An 18,638-nucleotide genomic window follows, 5' to 3' on the forward strand; every position below is an offset into this window, starting at 1 on the left:
TTTCAGTTCAGAAGAGCAGAAATGCACAGCAGTTAGCTCAGAGTCCAGGCTTTCTATCTGGTCCTCATATTACATCCTTTCTGTCTGCGTACATCTGGTAAGGTAGTTTTCTAAATTTGTCACTATTAGAGCAATGCAAACTATTTATGAGAAAATCTCCAAACCACATGAAACGCACCTGCTTCCATGTTTCATTGTAGATATTAAATTTATCCCAGTGTCATCAAACATTTAACAAAGTTCACAACACCTAACTGAGATATAGTTCTGCATTCAAGATATCTGAAGCTCAGACTGCATGTGAAATCAAGGGAACATATTTAATTTTTAGTTTTTGCTTTTAAATTCGTTTTTTTTCTGTGCTGGCTCAGTTCATTCAGGTTCTAAGTTTGAAATAAAACTTTTCCTTCCCCCTGAACTTTCACCCAACTCTTCTGTCTGCCAGAAATGTGATCAAGAATAGCTCTGAAGACCTCACCTCAGGCAAAGCTTCCATCTCTGTTTCCCACATGGAAAGCTTGACCTGGCCAAGAGGGCAAGCTTAATGAGCAAGAAATAATAGAAGCAGCCTGAGGTAAATAGCAGAATGCTACTCCAAGGTAGCCAGCAGTAGGCTGTGAAAAACATCAGAAACTCTGAAACTGTGAAAAAGATGCTTCCCAACAGAAGACAGTATTTACCTGCTGTTCTTATTTATCACTTGTTCAGCTTGATGAGCTGAGCACAGTATAAGGGCCAAGTAAATATAGACTTTATCCAATAACACAGACCATGGATTAATATATCATTGTTTCTTTTTGAAATTTTAGCATGTCCAGGTGAGTCTGGCAGGAAAAAGAAGTTTATCGAACTCAATCTTTGTGTGTTCTGAAGTACCACACTGAAACACAGATGCTTTATGTTGCATCCTGTTCTAGGGAGAATCTCAATGCCTTTCTGTAGATCATGAAGTCATGTAACTAATATCTGTCAGAGTTTATCTCTCTGCTGTGTGAGAAGATAGATTATGCATATCATTGCATTTGGGTAACAGTTTTGGGGAGGGAGAATGGGAGAGTTGAGTGATAAATGTGATAAATGTGCTGCATGTATTGAGCAGAAAAGTGGGTTGGACTAACGGCATGTGATAGACAGGACAACATGGGTTGTTGTTTCTCTTTTTTTAACATTTCTTTTCCTGTGAGAATTAATTCCAGAAACTTGGATCAACCCATTGAAAGGAATGTTTTTGCCTCTGCACAGACAAGTGATACCTTCTGGGTAGAATGCTTTTGCTGTGCCTGAGGAGGAGATTTTGCAGGTTCCCACCCTGGTGCCAAAGAGATTCTTTGAAAGCCTGTCCACGCTGCCAGCTGCAGACAGACTCACTCCTCCTGCGTTAACCCCAGAACCAGAAGGGCGGTTCTGGATAAACTGCCAAATCAGGGCTGGAAGCAGAATAGTCACGTTCACACACAAAGGGCAGGGTATATTAGCTTGGGCACAACGCCAAGTACATGCAGCTATACTGCTTCCAGATGCAAACTGGTGAGTCCACACAGTCTTACTCTGCACTTGCATGGACGTACTAATTTAGATCTCTGGACCATAATCTATTTTGCCCTTAGCTATCCTGAGTCTAGGCCATCAATCATATCATAGACAAGGGGAAAGTCTTTCAACTCACTTCTGTTTTTTCTTTCTGTAGGAAGCCAATGGAGAGAGGACTTTCTGGGTAGTTATATTGCTCATGTTGTTGTGTTACACTGCTGCATATAGTTGCAGATTCCTAGGACAGATGGCTTAGCGCCCAGCAATATCGCATTACTGAATGCCAGATGGGAGGTGAGAAAAGCTTGTATAAACTCAGACTAAGGTCATCATCTACTAGGAGAGGTGGGATCTCCTTGTCAGAAACCAGGAGCAGAGGAAAAGGGAAGCCAGTCGCACTCTTTCATCCTTGCTGCATTAAACATTGGAAGTTTAGAAGATACGGTCTTAAATTATCATGTTTAAGATTAGTGCTTAACCTACTTTAAATTCAGTGATTACTGACACACTTGTTATCAAATGTCCCTGTTGATTCTGATGCTGCTCAGGCCAGAGCAGTTTAGGTGCACACTGCTGAGAGTGCTCCTACGTGGCAATGCAGCTTGTGAAGCAAGCAAAGGCAGTACAACACAGGCAAATATTAGGTAGACTATTTGGAAGAATTAATTGTGCAAGCCTAACACATTTTTACGTAAAATGAGTACCCAAACAGAGAAATGTTCCCCAGACATGAAAGAGTGAAAAACTGTTACCCAAAATCAAGGAGGGTACAAGCAGTAATGGATTAGATATCGGGGAAGTTGTAGAGTCTTCAGAACAAGACACTGCAGCAGAGTGTCTTGAACAAAGTAGTTTCTTCACTCTGTCCCTTCACCTTAATGTTAGGAATTCAAGTTAATGAAAGCCAGTGTCATGTAATTTAAAGTTATGGCTATGTTCCTAATACCCAGGAAGAATCCTAGATGTCAAGGAGTAACTAGGAGTAACTATTTTTTTATTTTTTTTTTTAACAATTAGCTTTTTGTCCAAGAATTGAGATAAGAAACCAATGAAAGATAAAATAACAGTCAAGAACAGTTTTGTACTAGACATCATCCAAGCTAAACAATAAAAATGAAATCTAAATCTTAAAATCTAAGCACCTTTTAGAAACTAGTCTGAAAGGGACATAACTAATCAGGAAACCACATCCCTGTCCTTCAGGCAAAATGAGATATTGAAAAGCTTTCCTTTGGAGAATTACATTCAAAAAAACACAACTGAAAACAATATTCATAATGTACCACCCCATCTGTAGAAAGATTTTATTGTTTCAATGATCTCTAGACAGTTCATTTTAATTGTGTCCTAATAGTAGCTGAAATTATGAAACAAGAATTATGTGAAACTAAGAAACTTGATACTTTCAATTTTGACAATATTTCAATACAATAGGTTTTGAAAGACCAGTTTTTCTCCAGCTCTTAAGAAGTTTACAGCAAGTGGCTTTTCTTCACAGAAAGTTTCAAATTGAAAATGATAACCACACCTGGTTAAAAACTGTGAAATTCCAACTCAGCTGCAGAAGGTAGTGGGAGCTAGAGATGCATGGATGAAGGTTGGGATCATTAGTTTTCATCTGCAATAAGCTTTGTTTTAACTACTTCATACTAAGCTGGTCTTGTCATTACCTTCCCATCCATTTTCTTTTAAGGTCAATAAAATAACAGCCATAAGCTTTAGTCCCCAAAGACTGGCAACTCAGAAGCTGGAGCTAAGATTTCATGACACAAATATTTGGGGCCTTGTGTTGCAAATCCTCAGCTACCCTTAAAGTAAATTAAAGATTAGAGGAAGGGGAAGCAGATGTGTAACTAAAGACTCGCTCAGGAGGGAAAGGGGAATTCTACCCTGCCCACAACATCCACCTGCTTATTATCCACTAAAGTAAAAACTCCCCCTGTTGTAATCTGCCATAGCTATTACAGTAAACAGAAGTTGAGGACATTTAGCACCCCAGAGGGCTGACGTTAAAAATTAGTATTTTTCTTCATGCATTTTTTCAACACTAAAAATAAAAACAATTCTCTGCTACAATTCTTTTATTATTTACGTTTTTAAAGTTTACTTCAGCTTGTTAAAAATATATCTGATTTTAAATTACTGGGATTAGGAGGAAGAAGATGGAAATGAATCATTCCAGCTTGAGGTGAATTTTTTCCCCAATTTAATTAAATTAGCCTTATATCAACTCATAACATTTTTTGTCTTTACATCACACATTCTTCTCCGCCTCTTTTTTGAGGAGAGTGAATAAGATATAGTTGTGATAGAATTTTCTGCCCAGCAGGGTAAAGCCACCACAGTCCCCTAGTACAAGAGAGACATGGACCAACTGGAAAGAGTCTAACAATGGGACATGAAGGTAATTAAGAGACTGGAGCATCCCTCTTACGAGGAAAAGCTGGGAGAACTGATAGTCTTCAGCCTACAGAACAGAAGGGTTAAGGGGAATTTATCAATAACTATAAATACCTGAAGAGAAGGTGCAAAAGAAATGGAGGCAGGTTCTTGTCAGTGGCGCCCAGTGGAAAAGAAGCAACGGGCACAAACTGGAACACAGGAGGTTCTGTTTGTACATCATGAACCACTTCTTTACTGTGCAGGTAATGGAGCACTGGGACAGGTTGCCCAGAGAGTTTGTAGAATCTCCTTCCTTGGAGAGCTTCAAATAGCAACCTGCTCTAACTGTCCCCACTTGAGCAGGGGGGGCATGGATGAGATGACCTCCAGAGGTCCCCTCTAATCCCAGCTATTCTGTGATTTTGTGAAAGTTATTGAAGTTAAGAGCTTAGTATGGTTCAGAAAATAAATACTTAATTTATATAGAATTTAATTATTAATATTGTCAAAACCATTTTATTGTGTCTAGGAAAAAGCAAGTATATTTTCCTTGATCTTTATGGATTTTGTGGAATCAGAATTTGGAGTAATCCTTTGGAAAAATATAGTCCCTCTATGTAGTTTTGTCATAGTATTTAAGTAAAATCACCACAACACTAGAAATGCTCTGTGCCTCAGGTAACTAGAATGAAGTAGAAGACGAAGTGGACAAATCATGATTATTTCATAAAATAATCTTACTTGAGGACTTTCAGCAGGGAGAGTATTTGTAGTGGTAGGCAGTGCTAAGCATTGTATTCAGTCAGCCTTTTACTGACTGTGTTCAGTGAAGAATGTGTTTCTTCACCGAACAACCAAAGGATATTATTGGGAGCCCTGAATTTGCCACTGCAGAAGGTTATTGGCAGAATTGTCAGCTAAAGATTGCTGTATAGATTGTTTGCTCAGCCAATAGAGAGAGCTACTTTCTAGGGAGCCCCATCCTGAGAGACGTGCTTAAGGTAGATTTTCTGAATCACCTTGGGGAGGTTGTCCCTCTCCATCCCCTGAAGAGAGGTCTGGGTGTCAAACATAAAAATGTCAAGCTTTTGATGATTAATGTTATAAGAGGACATACCTCCGTTCATAATAATTGTTTTCAAAATTGTTTTAAATTACAGAAATAAGAAAGCTTGTAAAGACCAGAGCTGCTTCTCAAGAAAACCAAACCAAAAACCTTAATATAGTTCAGAAGTATTCACATTTTAATTATTACTGTAAAACATTTATTTTCCATTATTCTAATACACACTGTATAAGCACTTCACTTTTTTTTTTTCTTTTTTTTTTTTTCCTGTTAAGAACTCACTTTGTAAGGAAACTATGCAAATATAGTTTGATATGTACAACTTTTCATGTTTTCAGGTGACACATAGATTGCCTGAGTTAAAATTGAGAGTGCACATGTATCCAGAATCTGAGATTGTTTTGAAGAGGGCAAAATGGCATGGTTTTCCAAGTTTTGAAATGTAAATTGATTTTTTCTACACACACATTGCCAACTAAATCACTATGGCAAAGTCCATTGGCTGGGCCACTCTGGTAACTTGTAGACCTGGGAAAAGAAATCATCCACTGCATGTATTTTCCTGATTCATCCTTAACTGCCACATTTCCCTACAGAGTGCTCTTGGGTGCTGCAAGGGACAGAGAGAAGTTCATCTACATGACTTTTGCCATTTCCTGTGGAAGAAGAACCATGCCAACAGCTCTGATGTTTCTTATTTGGCATGAACTTGGTGTGGCTATGGCCTTGCCAAGAAAATGTTCATGGATGAACGCTTTCTGAAGTGCCATTCTGGATCCAGGAGCAGGAGTGTGTGCTGCAGCCATACCTCCTGATACACTAGCACAGTCAAAGAGCTGTGCTCTTCCTTCTCCCATGTGTATGGTCCCAGGGCTGCTTTAAAGATCTCTGCCCTCAATAGTTAGCAGTGTTTCCAGGAGTTATACCTGTTATCTTGTACATTCATTATGGCAGAGCAATAACCTCTTCTGACCCTGACTTCTATTTCTATTCCAACTCTCAGACCATAGTAGTTATTATTCATAAAGGGAACATAATTATTTTGATTTACAACTTTGTAATATGAGCAAAGATGTATGTAAAAGGAAGGCAAGGAAGAAGGTTGATCATTGTCTGCAAAGAAACAAGAAAAGGCAGAAAGGGATGATCTGAACCTAGGTCACTTTTAAAGCCTAAACAAAGAGGAGAAACAATGCAAGAGAAAATTATGAGGAGTCTTCTTTCAGGGGAAATGAGGAGTCTTCTTTCAGGGGAAATCTATTCAATTTCTATCTTACTTGCTCCATTTCACAGTATTACTGAGGAAAGTTATTTTTTCTTATGTCAAGGCCTTACATAAAAAACAAAGACGTGAAAAGGAAAAAAATATAACTGGGAAAAAGAAAGAGAGAGAGAGAACATTCTAAGTATTAGAGCTGTTCTCAAGTTTCGAAAAGTTGTAGTTCTGAAGGTTGTTGGTTTTTTTTGCCACAATTTCAGAGGAACTTGGCATACTTTTATTATTATCATTTTTAGAATAAAAACCATTGTGAAACGTGAAATATATTGTCTAATAATTTGGATGTCAGACCATTGTTTTAAATAAAATTTTTCAATAATTATTCCATTGTAGCTTTTAACATAAAACAAAAGTTAATATTTAATGAAAATCACAGTCTTTAAAACTATTTTGTACCTAACACAGAGCACTGTAATGTTATTCTTTGCATATAATATCTGCTGCGCAGATTTACATCAGCTTTAATTAGTACTGAGTATTCTATAATATTGATAAAACTAACAACCTGAACATTTTAGCTCATAATATGGCAATTTGATCACCACATGCAGAGAAGCTAGAACTACTAAACTATTTCATATGGTACATTGAAGAGTCTTTTAAGTCCTGTACTTCACAACTATTCTTTTGAGTATTATGAAACACCAAGGCAAAGACAAAGAAGTAAAAAAAATATAGCTTGAATATATTGGCCATATAACTCATTAGGTATCAGCTCTGTCAAAATACCATTAATAGTGAAAATTACAGAGAGGTCAGATTTCCATTGCTGTGAAAGAAATACCAGGAACACCATGTGATATGAAGTAGCTAGTTATGAAGAATGGAGTTGGTGTGGAGTTCAAATGGAGGATCAAAACTGAAAAATAAGGAATCAGGGAGAAGTAAACACCAAGAGAGTAAAACAGGCATGGTATGTTCCAAAAACTAGCTAATGATGTCATTTTCTGTGTACCTTTTTTTTTTTTTTTTTTTTCCCGCAAGATGCTAGTTGCAAGAATACTTAATCACATAAACGTCTACTAAGGCATACTACAAAGAAGCTTATGTATCTTTTATAAAGAGCTCAAGATATAGACACCAACAGCAGTTTATGTCTTAAATATCTACCTTATGATAAACCTGGACTGTCTTCCAGTCCTTGAAGACTAAAGTGTCTTGAACAAGACAGTGTTTAGCAGCTCATAAAAGATGGAGAGAACCTTTCTTCCATTTAATTTTTCCTGTGGACACTTGGCAGCCAAGCCTTGCCATGCAGTGGGACAGTTCCTTTCCTGGAGCATAATATACCTGAACACAGCTATATGGTGGTGCAGAGTTTATATAAACCAGATGGCAACAAGTGGGGCAGCATAAAATGCATGTGAGAAGGGTTACAAAGGTTTTAGTAAAATTATTTGATGCAACCTTCCCTTCATTTTCAGACAAAATTTTTATGTAAGAACAGTAAGACACTTGATGAAAGGGCAGTAAATTCACAACATTTTTTTTTTTTTTCATGAAAAATGTAATAATTATAATTGACCATTTGAATTTACTGACAGGAGAAGCAAATTCAGTGTTATGTTTAGGCATATGAATTAGTCTAATTTGTTGACAGATAATATTTGTAGATGTGCAGCATGTACAATCTTACCTTGAAATTTGTGCTTTGTAATTTAACTGTATACAGATGTTTGGAAACACTTTTTTCAAGTAAAAGCATGTATGTAAGGGTCCTAAATGGGTGCAAATGTATATTATTCCAATAATTCAGAAGTGTCATGGCAGCTTACTATGTTTGTAGATCTGCTCAAAGAATGTTATATTTACTTTTTCCTTTAATACCTTTTCAAGAACAGGTTATGTAGTTACAGCAAACAAGAAATAAAGATTGGATCTAGTTTTCAGTTTATGTAAATTTTTATAGCGCCATGATTTCAGCATACCTTAGCCAACTTGGCCAGCAAAGGAGAGCTGCTAACAAGTGCTGAAACACCAAAAGTAAAAGAAATTTTTATTAGTACCTGAAGGATTCTTTTGATTGCTCTGGTCATTATTTCAGAGTGCCACTGCCTTGAAAAAATTACAGAGCCTAAGTAGAAGTATGACACAAGTCTGAATAAACAAACGTCATAGCAGAAGACAGGCAACTCAGCTCAGTTTCAGTCCTCTTGTATTATTCTGGTTATTCTAAAGGACACCTTAGGATATGCTTGGGGGGATCTTCAACTGGAATAAAGCCAGCAAAGATTACTAAACATCTATGGAATGGGTGTGGATGACTGCTACTGTATTTTCAACTGTCAGTATTGCCCTTGAAGTCTGATTACTACTGTTCATAATTTTTAGATGTTAGCGCCTTAGGATGTTCTAAATTGTGCCAACGGCTAGTTCTGGGAAGACAAAACTGTCTGGTATGAACCCATCCTTTTTTGCACTCCTCCTACTGTGCAGCTCAGCCAAACCTGAAATTTGAAAGCAGCAGTGAGTCCAAACCACAGCACATGGTGAGTTAGGATCTGGGGGGAGTTGGCCTGCTGTGCAGAATGGAGAGACCACCCACTCCAAGAGTGTGATTTATTCCCATAGAAGTCAGTGGGAAAGCTTCAGCTTCAGTGGAGTTGGATGAAGTCTTCATATCTGTTTCCAACTTAATTTTTTCCTAATATTTTGTGGCAATTGTCAGAAATTTTATTTGACTCTTCTAGAACAAAACAAAAATATTCTAGAGCTCTGTAAATCTCCAGCTATATACATACACGTATACATCAGTACTTTTATTTCTCTACCAACTTTATGAGAGCAGACCCCCTTTTAAACAGGGATACATGAATGGAGTATATTGCCAAGGGTTTTTCATTTATTCATGCCTTCAGCAAACAGAAGGTAAGCCCAGCTGTCCATTCCAACATTCACAGTATCATGGTTTGCAACTGAAGTGTCTTGGCAGTATAAAGTTATACGGAATTCAGGGATGTGTGTTAATCCACTGATCACTGACTGGAGTGGATTTGAAAGACCTTGCTGGGTAGGAGAATATTCTTTTGCCCTATAGAATTAGAAAACTATAAATCTTTCGAGATTGGATAAGGCTGAAGATTAGGGAACAAAAGGTGTACCATGGTGTAATATGAATACCGAGTCTTTCTCCTCCCTTAATAACCATATTGGAGAATTTATTACAATGTTTTATTCAAGATGCTGCCATCTAAGGTTGTGTCATCACTTCCATTAAATAAATAAATAAATAAATAAATAAATAAAAATCCAGAAATATAATGTGGTTTCAAGCTTGCCTCTGCAAAATCTTTGAAAATAGTTATTTTTTGATTTGTTTTGTTTTTCAGTTGGCACAGACACTTTTGCATTCTAAATTTAATTTACAATGAGCTACATCTCATGATAATGAGAAATCCCTAGAGAAATGTCTAAGTAGGAAGTTTGCAACTAGGCCATCTATCTCATCTGAAACATGAAAGAAGGTATAATCTTTAGAATGGGGTAAATCTAAACTTCAGACCCAAATCCTTCAGATTAAGTTAATTCAAACTAAAACAGTTTGAATGATTGATATGAGCTTGGGATGAAAAAATTACATCCAAAGTTTTGTCAATGTTTCTTTGTGCATGAGCTGGATCTCCTTGAATGTCACTGGAACATCATCTGTAGATGATGTTAGACATTAGACTAGTGGTCATGCAGCAAGCAGCTCAGATGGGATCACAGAATCACAGAAGCACAGAATCAGAGAATCACAGAATGGCTGACATTGGAAAAGACCTCTGATGATCATCCAGTCCAACCCCCTGTGGACAGGATCACTTAGAGCACATTGCAAAGGATGGCATCCAGGTAGGTTTTGAATATCTCCATAGAAAGAGACTCCACAACCTCTCTGGGCCACCTGTTCCAGTGTTCTGTCACCCTCACAGTAAAGTGCCCCTTCTTATTCAGCCAGAACCTCCTGTACTTCAGTTTGTGTCCTTTTCCTCTTGTCCTGTCACTGGGCACAACTGAAAAGAGATCAATTCCATCCTCTCAACATCCTCCCCTCAGATATTTGTACACATTGATGAGGTCTCCCTTCAGTGTTCTCTTTTCCAGGCTAAACAGGCCCATCTCTCTTAGCCTGTCCTGGTATGACAGGTTCTCCAGTCCTCTAATCATCTTAGGAGCCCTCCTCTGAACTCGCTCCAGTATCTCTATGTCCCTCTTGTACTGGGGAGCCCAGAACTGGACACAATACTCCAGGTGTGGCCTCGTCAAGGCTGAGTAAAGGGGGAGGATCACCTTCCTCGGCCTGCTGGCCACACTCTTCTGAATGCACCCCAGGATATCGTTGGCTTTCTTGGCCACAAGGGCACATTGCTGACTCATGGTCAACTTGCTGTCCACAAGGACTCCCAGGTCTTTCTCTGCAGAGCTGTTCTCCAGCATGTCAGCCCCCAGCCTGTACTGGTGCCTGGGGTTATTCCTCACCAGGTGCAGGACCTTGCACTTGCCCTTGTTGAACTTCATGATGTTCCTCTCAGCCCAACCCTTTAGCCTGTCAAGGTCCCTCTGAATGGCCGCATAGCCCTCTGGGGTATCAGGCACTCCTCTGAGCTTTATTGATGAGCGTTCACTCTGTTCCATCATCCAGGTCATTGATGAAGAAGTTGAACAACGCTGGACCTCTGGGGGACACCATTAGCTACAGGCCTCCAGTGTCAAAACCCTTGCTGAAGTCAAGGTTGACGAAGGTAGGGATGGCTCATGGTAGGAGCAAAAGTCAAGAACATTAAACTCTACTGAAAGTCCTTCTCTAGGCTGTGTTGGGAAAGGTACGATGGTTATTGCTATCCTCAAGTTGCTGAAGAAATATTTATCTTCCCTCTTGTAAGAACAAAATGATCTCAAAATAGTACTGTCTTATCATAAACAGCATGGCTTTCTGTTGACTTGGATTATTTCTCTTATCTTCAAAGCAGGTATGGAAAAAGGTGATAGGAAGACTTGAGCAAAGTCTCCTCAGTCCTTATCTTAAATAGTGTTGAACTTTTTGCCTTTTAGGCTCTGTCTCTCTACACCATTTGGAAGTAAAAAATGTGAGCTGCTCATCTGGCTTATTGATCTAGAGCAGGAGTCAAGAATGATTTTACATGTATAATACAATGTATTAATTTAATCCTGTATGTTCATGACATTTTTTTCAGTTCTGTCCCCATTCTCCATACATTGCTGCTTTTGAACTGTAAGATGTCAAGATTGCTGTTTTTATATTTTTTGATGTTTGACACAGCTCTTTACACCCTCCCTCATCTCCCAGGTTTTCTGGCTATACAAAATAAAATGTTGAAATGCTTAAGAAATTTTATGGAGCAATTCTGGGCATAAAACAGAGCTACAATGGTTCCTCACAAGACCGCACCATTAGCAGTATTGTATATGCTATCTTAGATATCTTCAAGTACAAAAGAAATTCAAGGTGTCTTTTATTGTCACAGGGCTTTCATTCCACTGTGTGAGTTTCACAATGCCTTATAAGACTTCTTAAGATAAGACTTATAAGACTTCTTAAGATAAGTCTTGCTGTTCCTCTGCCCATCTTACCCCAATTCCCAAAGTCTTACCTCAAAGAAGTAATGTTCTGCAGAGACTACGAGAAAGTCTGATGTTTCTTCCTCAGTAAATTTTTAGGTGCCTTATACCTTTCCATGATACTCCCACATCTCTGGAGTACCTAGTTTGTCCTGCAGTGTCACGATATTTACAGCTTTGATAGTTGAATGATCATGAAGCTGCAGGGTTGACCTCAGTCTGTGGATTTCATCTTCCTCACAGCCAACTTAATTTCATGTCAGCCCTTCTAGTGGCTGCACATTAACAGACAGCTAAATTCCACCAACTCCAATACTGCCCTGTAGCCTCTCTTTCTGTTCTCAACAGTACCAGCTCCATGGCTTTTCCTCGATTTTGGAAGGAAAGTATGGCTTCGTGATGAAAAAGTTGCAGCTGATAACAGAAATGATTATTAGCTGGACCACAGCCAAGGTTTGTGGGCAAGAAAAAAGGTTGCACACAAAGCTATTACACAGACCCTGGTGCCCTAATTCTACCTTTTGCTGCTACATCTTCTACAACTATCGGAATATTTCAGCAACTCTTCAGACTTCAGACTATTTTCAGCAACTCTACAGACTTCCATCATTAAGGTCATTATACATAGTAACTCTCTGGACAAACCATGACTGCTAAATCAAGACCATAGTCTTTGCAAATGAACTTCTTAGACTTATTACTGATAGTAAATACATGAGATTTGCAAATCTGCAGAAGAACAAGCACTATCCTATCAATTTTCTACCACATCTAACACTCTCTGACCTTACATCATTTTCTCTTTGTCCTTTTTCACTCTGTTCAGCCTTCCCCTTTTTAAGGATAGTATTATTATTGGATTAAAGATTTTTTTTTTTTTTGTCAACTTATGATTTTCAACTATTTTGTCATTTCAGTAGAGATATATTTCATTAGAGTTTGCCTTACTAATATGAATATCATCAGTTGTTGATTGCCCTTTCATTTCATCTCAGATCTTTTCATCTCATCTCATTTCAAACTCATTTTTCGCAGAACACATTTTATATAATATGGCCTTTGCAGTGAAACCTTACAATCACTTTGATAATATATTTTCCACTCCTAAATTCAAGACTGAAAATGCAGAGCAAATCAACACAATGATTCCTCTTTTTCTATGTGTATTGTGAACCAGCATGCACCATGAATGAAAGAAAGTAGTAAAAAATTGCAGCAACATGCTTCAGACTTCAGCCAGGCATGCTGCTACAACTAAGCATTGATATTTCAAAAGGTAAAAAAGCATGTCCTGATGTGCTAGCTCTTTCAAATGCTCAGTGGAAACCTTAATTAGTTTAGACTGTTACCATTTATTTGGCTAAAACACCATTCCATGTAAGCTGGATTAGGATGCTCTTGCCGAACCACTGTAATTACTCAGTTTGGAGTTGAGTAATGTTACATCGTACTCTTTTGGGATCATTAATTCCAAACAAAAAGGACTGAAAATACTTCCTATTTCCTGCTCTTCATTAAAATCATTGTCAGAGAATAACTGGTCTTGGCCAGTTGTATGAGGCCACTATTAGAACCTGGAGGAGGGAAGAAACATCAGTAAAAACTCTGCTTTTCCCATACAAAGCATACTACACCTGATGATGGGACAGAAAATGTATTGTAAGACATATTCTTTACTATGACTCTGTCAAGGCTACTTCTGTATTGATTTTTAATCTCTGTCAACCTTTGGAATATCAACAGGGTTGTGTCAACAGCAATCCTATGAAAAATGTACCTTCATGCTTAATTTTTACTAAGTGGGTATAATGGACTTTAATTACATCCGTTAGTTTCCATACAATGTCAAAAATAAAACAGTAAGTACATAAATACTTCTCTTCCTTCCTTCCTCCTTTCTTCTTTGTTTTGCATTTCTGAATGCATTACTTTTAAAGACTTACAGGTATACATCTGATTAAGACATAGGAAATGATTAAGGCATTAGATTTTTAGAGGTAGGAGAGAGAGAATTTGTCTCCTCTGACTTTCTACTTTAATATCTGCAACATAGATGCTTCCCTAAATTTGCTTTGAAATTGCTGAGGAGAAACAGGAGATATGAGAATGGGTATTCAGCTGGCTAGTTCTAAGTATCTAATTTAGACCAATAAACCAAAGCCTATAAGTGTTATTTACTTGCCACTGACCACAGGAGGAGCTTTTATGGACCAGTCTACATGTAAACATCCATATCTGGTCAGTTGGATCCCATCTAGTTCTCTTTATTTATGTGTATTAACCAAAAGGCACCTAATTTCAAATGTTAAACAATTAACAATAGTAACAAATTCTTTACACAAACTATATCTGCAACAGGCTTTTGCTTGGACACAGTGATGTGTGCTGTCACTGGTCACAATTCTCTGCAAGAAAAAACTTCAGAATGGTATGAGTTTGTAGAGAGTTAAACCAGGCTTTTCTCTGAATTTTCCCTGATCAATGATTTGAAAGAAAGCAAAAAGCTTTCATACTGTTTTAACCTTCAGACCAGAATTTCCCACATTATTAATTACTCAAAAAAAGTCACAACTTGTCTGGCAATGAAATCCAGGAGAAGAGATATGATGAACCCCCAGGTATACAACCTCCAGAAACAGTCTGTGCAGGCTGAGCAATCAGCTATCCCTACTTTTTAGGAATATATGATTTTCTTAGTATGGCCAAGGCTGTAATCACAGTCACAACTCTGTGCCTAAGCTGTGCAGCCAGCACTACACCTGTCATTCTCAAATAACATAACTGTCTCTATCTGCCATTACTTGCCTGCCTGATATGTGAATTCTTTCTAAATCTTTCTCAGACAAATTAAATCTTTCAGCATCAAGAGAGCAACTCTTCACTGTGTTGAACCACAATGAAACTTCTCTGGCAAAACTGCTCTTAACAACGAGGTTTTGTGCTGAGTGTCTTTGAAAGGTATTTATTACTCGAGGCCATACAATCTTTTACAGGCCAGCATACGCTCTCATTGTTTTATGTGGAAAAATATATATATACATATATTACGCAATGCTGGGTTAGTGTAAGCTTGCTGGAAGCAAATAGAGAACTATTGTGTAATAACAGATGTTATTGTATAGGATTTTCCAACATTCATTGTAAACCAGAAAACAAGGGCACTCTTTGAATTGACAACATTGCATTAACATGCCCACAAGTCGAGGCTGAGCTTTCTTCAATTGCTCCTTAATTAAAAGTTATATCGAATTTCCAACATGGACAGCTCTGATAAAACAACTAAGTGGTAAATCTAAAACAGTGGCAGGCACTGAGTGGCATAAATGGTAGTAATATATAGCTGAAAATACTTTCTGAAAGTTTTAGATGAAATGAAAATAGCTTACATTCCTTTGGCTGGTGGTAGTATTACCATGCAGTAGAGTTGCCTCAGGGACAGCTATGAGAGATAACATTCCCAGGACAGGGAGACAGTTTCATTGGTGAAGTCAAATGGTACATACTCCAACAGAAGATGCAGGAAGATATTTGAAAGGATTTATTTTTTTACTTTTATTTTTTTCTTAAATAAACACCTTCCTCGCATATACCCCCCCACACACACACGCACATACACACCCTCCCACCCTTATCAGTAATCCAAAAGTCCTTTGCCTGTCCTGTTTCCTTCTACATGAACTCAAATTTTAGGATATACTTAAAAGCACACAACAAGATCACAAATTTCATGTGTCTAATGAAGAAATCCCCACAGGTCATGCCTGCTTCTATCTTATTTTTAGTTTCTGCAGAAAACAGCCTGGTATTATTTATTTACTGTGAAACAGCAGTATCTGAGATGTAATTTCTTCTGGGCACAGCACTTGATGTGCTTTTTAAGCTTGTAACTTCTGGTAGCACACCAATAACTCTAAAAGCCCTAATTTACTCTGCTTCTCAGGTTACAATTAATCTGTTTCAGTCGTGATTTCATTCATTTATTTATTTATGTTTTTATTTATTAACAGATAATTATATCTTTATGCACCAACAAAATATCACCTGCCACCTCCACCCCTATGACGATCAGATGAAAAGAACAAAAGCCTTCTCTGATTGCCCACACAGAGTGGCCTGTGCTCCCATGTAAGGTGATGTAAAAACAAAGCTAACAATAGTTTTCTATCCCCCAAACAGTGCTCTCTGCCACAAATGATCATAGAATCATCGAATCATCATAGAATCATAGAATTATTAAATCATTAAATCATAGAGTCATAGAATCAGAGAATGGTGTGGGTAGAAAGATATCTTAAAGATCATATAGTTCCAACCCCTCTACCCTGATCAGGGATGCCACTCACTAGACCAGGTTGTCCAGGGCCTCATCCAACTTGGCCTGGAACACCTCCAGGGATGGGGCATCCACAACTTCTCTGGGCAACCTATTCCATTGCCTCACCACCCTCTGAGTGAAGAATTTCGTCCTAACATCTGATCGAAATCTCCCCTCTTTTAGTTTAAAACCACTCCCCTTGTCCTATCATTATCTGCCCAAGCAAAACATTGCTCTGCCTTTGTTTTCTAAGTACCCTTTAAGTATTGAAAAGCTGCAATGAGGTCTCCCAGAGACTTCTCTTCTTCAGGCTGAACAATCCATACTCTCTCAGCCTTTCTTCATAGGAGAGGTGCTCCAGACCTCTGATTGTTTTTGTGTTCCTCCTTTGGACTTGTTTGAACAGGCCCATATCTTTCCTGTGCTGGTGGCCCCAGACCCAGGTGCAGTGCTCTAAGTGGGGCCTCACAAGTGCAGAGTAAAGGGGGATATCTAGATTATCCTTTAGTCCAATTTTACCAAAACTAGCTTGATGTTTTTTTCTCTGTTAACCCCTGTGTGGAAAAAGCATCCACAAAATGATATCAAGATCCTCCTTATTTCCTCTCTTCCATAATGTCTTAAAACAATATGATAATACATGGCCTAATAGCCAGAATTATTATTTTCATTGCCAGTAATACTTTCACTTCTCTCCATAATTTATATATTCATTTACTACCTCATACTATATTTAATTGTCAAGCTTTTCAGGTATGGAACTATCCCTTACATAATACAACCAGGCCATGTTACTGACTGCCAGTTGTGGCAAACAGATCATACAAGAAAAAAAAAAATCATGTTGCTCCTATAGTTACATATGCTCTGCGGGACAGTTTCTCATTTCAGCCACAACAGTATAAATCTGGAATAATGCCACTGGAAAACTGTTTTGCACCAGAACATGGTGTATTGTATCTACTGTTTGCTGTTAAACAAGGGGGATGACTTTTCCATTTATACATCATTTCTTTCAGCTTTAGCTTTATTTCAGGCTTTGCATGCTAGGATAGCTATGATTCAAATGACACCAAAATAAATCTCTTCCTCTTGTCTCTCTTCCTTTTTTTTTTTTTTTTTTTTTTTTTTTCTGATTCAATAGAGGAGAAGATGTGTAAATTAAGTCCTTTCCTTATTAAAGACAGATGCATGTTTTCAGCAGTTTACTAGAAGTGTCATTTCTAAAAATATATGGGAAACTGAGAAAAAATATTCATCACTTCAAATATGTCTGCAGGAAGCAAGGATACTTCTTATTTGCTCTGCAGAAGTACTTAAGTAGCAGGCAATTGCTATTGGGTTTCACTTACCCAGACATATCCTGTCCTCACAGGGCCCCATCTAAGTCTTACCTTCATTACATTCATTCCGTGTTTAGGTGTTTCTTTCAAAACCACACTGGAAGCTGATGTTGACAGGGGTTGTGGCTACTGGGAATGGGTGCTGGTGGCCCATGGGAGTGTGAAGCACCCAGGAGGGCACAGTAAAAAGTAGGAGAGTGGATGTGGGTCACAATGATAAATCCCATCTGGAAGGGACCAGAAGGAAGTGAAGGAGCTGAGAATGGTGCAGAGACATCTGATAGCGAGCTGGGAGGATCTGGGGTAGATGTTCTCTGAAGAGAAAATGGTCGCTGGGAGATTGGGATGAGAAGGAGAAGATGGTGGGAACTCAGAAATAGTAAAAGGCTTTGATTGAGAGGCAGAGAGGGACAGAAACCTGCCTTCTTTCTCTCTCCTTTTTCTACACATCTTGTCTTTGTAGTAGGTTGCTCCTACTGCTATCTAACATTACAAGTCAAGTAGTGTCATCAAAAGGTGATAGTGCTCAGTTTGCAAAATACCAGAACCCAAACCCTGGCTGAAGACTGGACTGGCAGTTCTCAGAGTAGTATACTGTGTTACAGAAAAAAAAAAATATATATATATATATATAGGATGTGCTGGCTGTCTGCACATTGTTTTGAGACTCTCGAAAGGCAGGGACCAAAAGAGTGAACGTAGTTGAATGACAACCAAAAAGTTCCCTAAAGTGTCTTTTATCTATATTTATTAACTATCATTTGTCAACCTTGATGAAAGAACAAGCAATAATCAAGAATCTGGGATAATGTTATTGATTCTTTTAAATTAAATATTTTTTACACAAATTAATGTCTCTTAAAATGTCACTGATTTACTTAGGCAACATAATAGGTACCTTGTTTTCAGATTTCAAGGTACTCTGTCCAGTGGCCATGAGAGACAGAGAAAGGTGTTTTGGTGATTCTATTTATTTCTTTCTGGTAATATCCATTTGGCAAGTCAATAAACAACAAGAAAGAACACCACAGTTATTCTTCTCCAAATAGAAGAGTAACTAATGTTTCATAGAAAATAAATAAATTAATAAATAAATAATAAGTAGTGACAACATATTCAAAGTTTAATTAGAAATCGTAACAGTTTTGGTGATATTCTAAC

This window comes from Anas acuta, chromosome 3 (assembly GCF_963932015.1).
Source record: "Anas acuta chromosome 3, bAnaAcu1.1, whole genome shotgun sequence".
Lineage (NCBI taxonomy): Eukaryota > Metazoa > Chordata > Aves > Anseriformes > Anatidae > Anas > Anas acuta.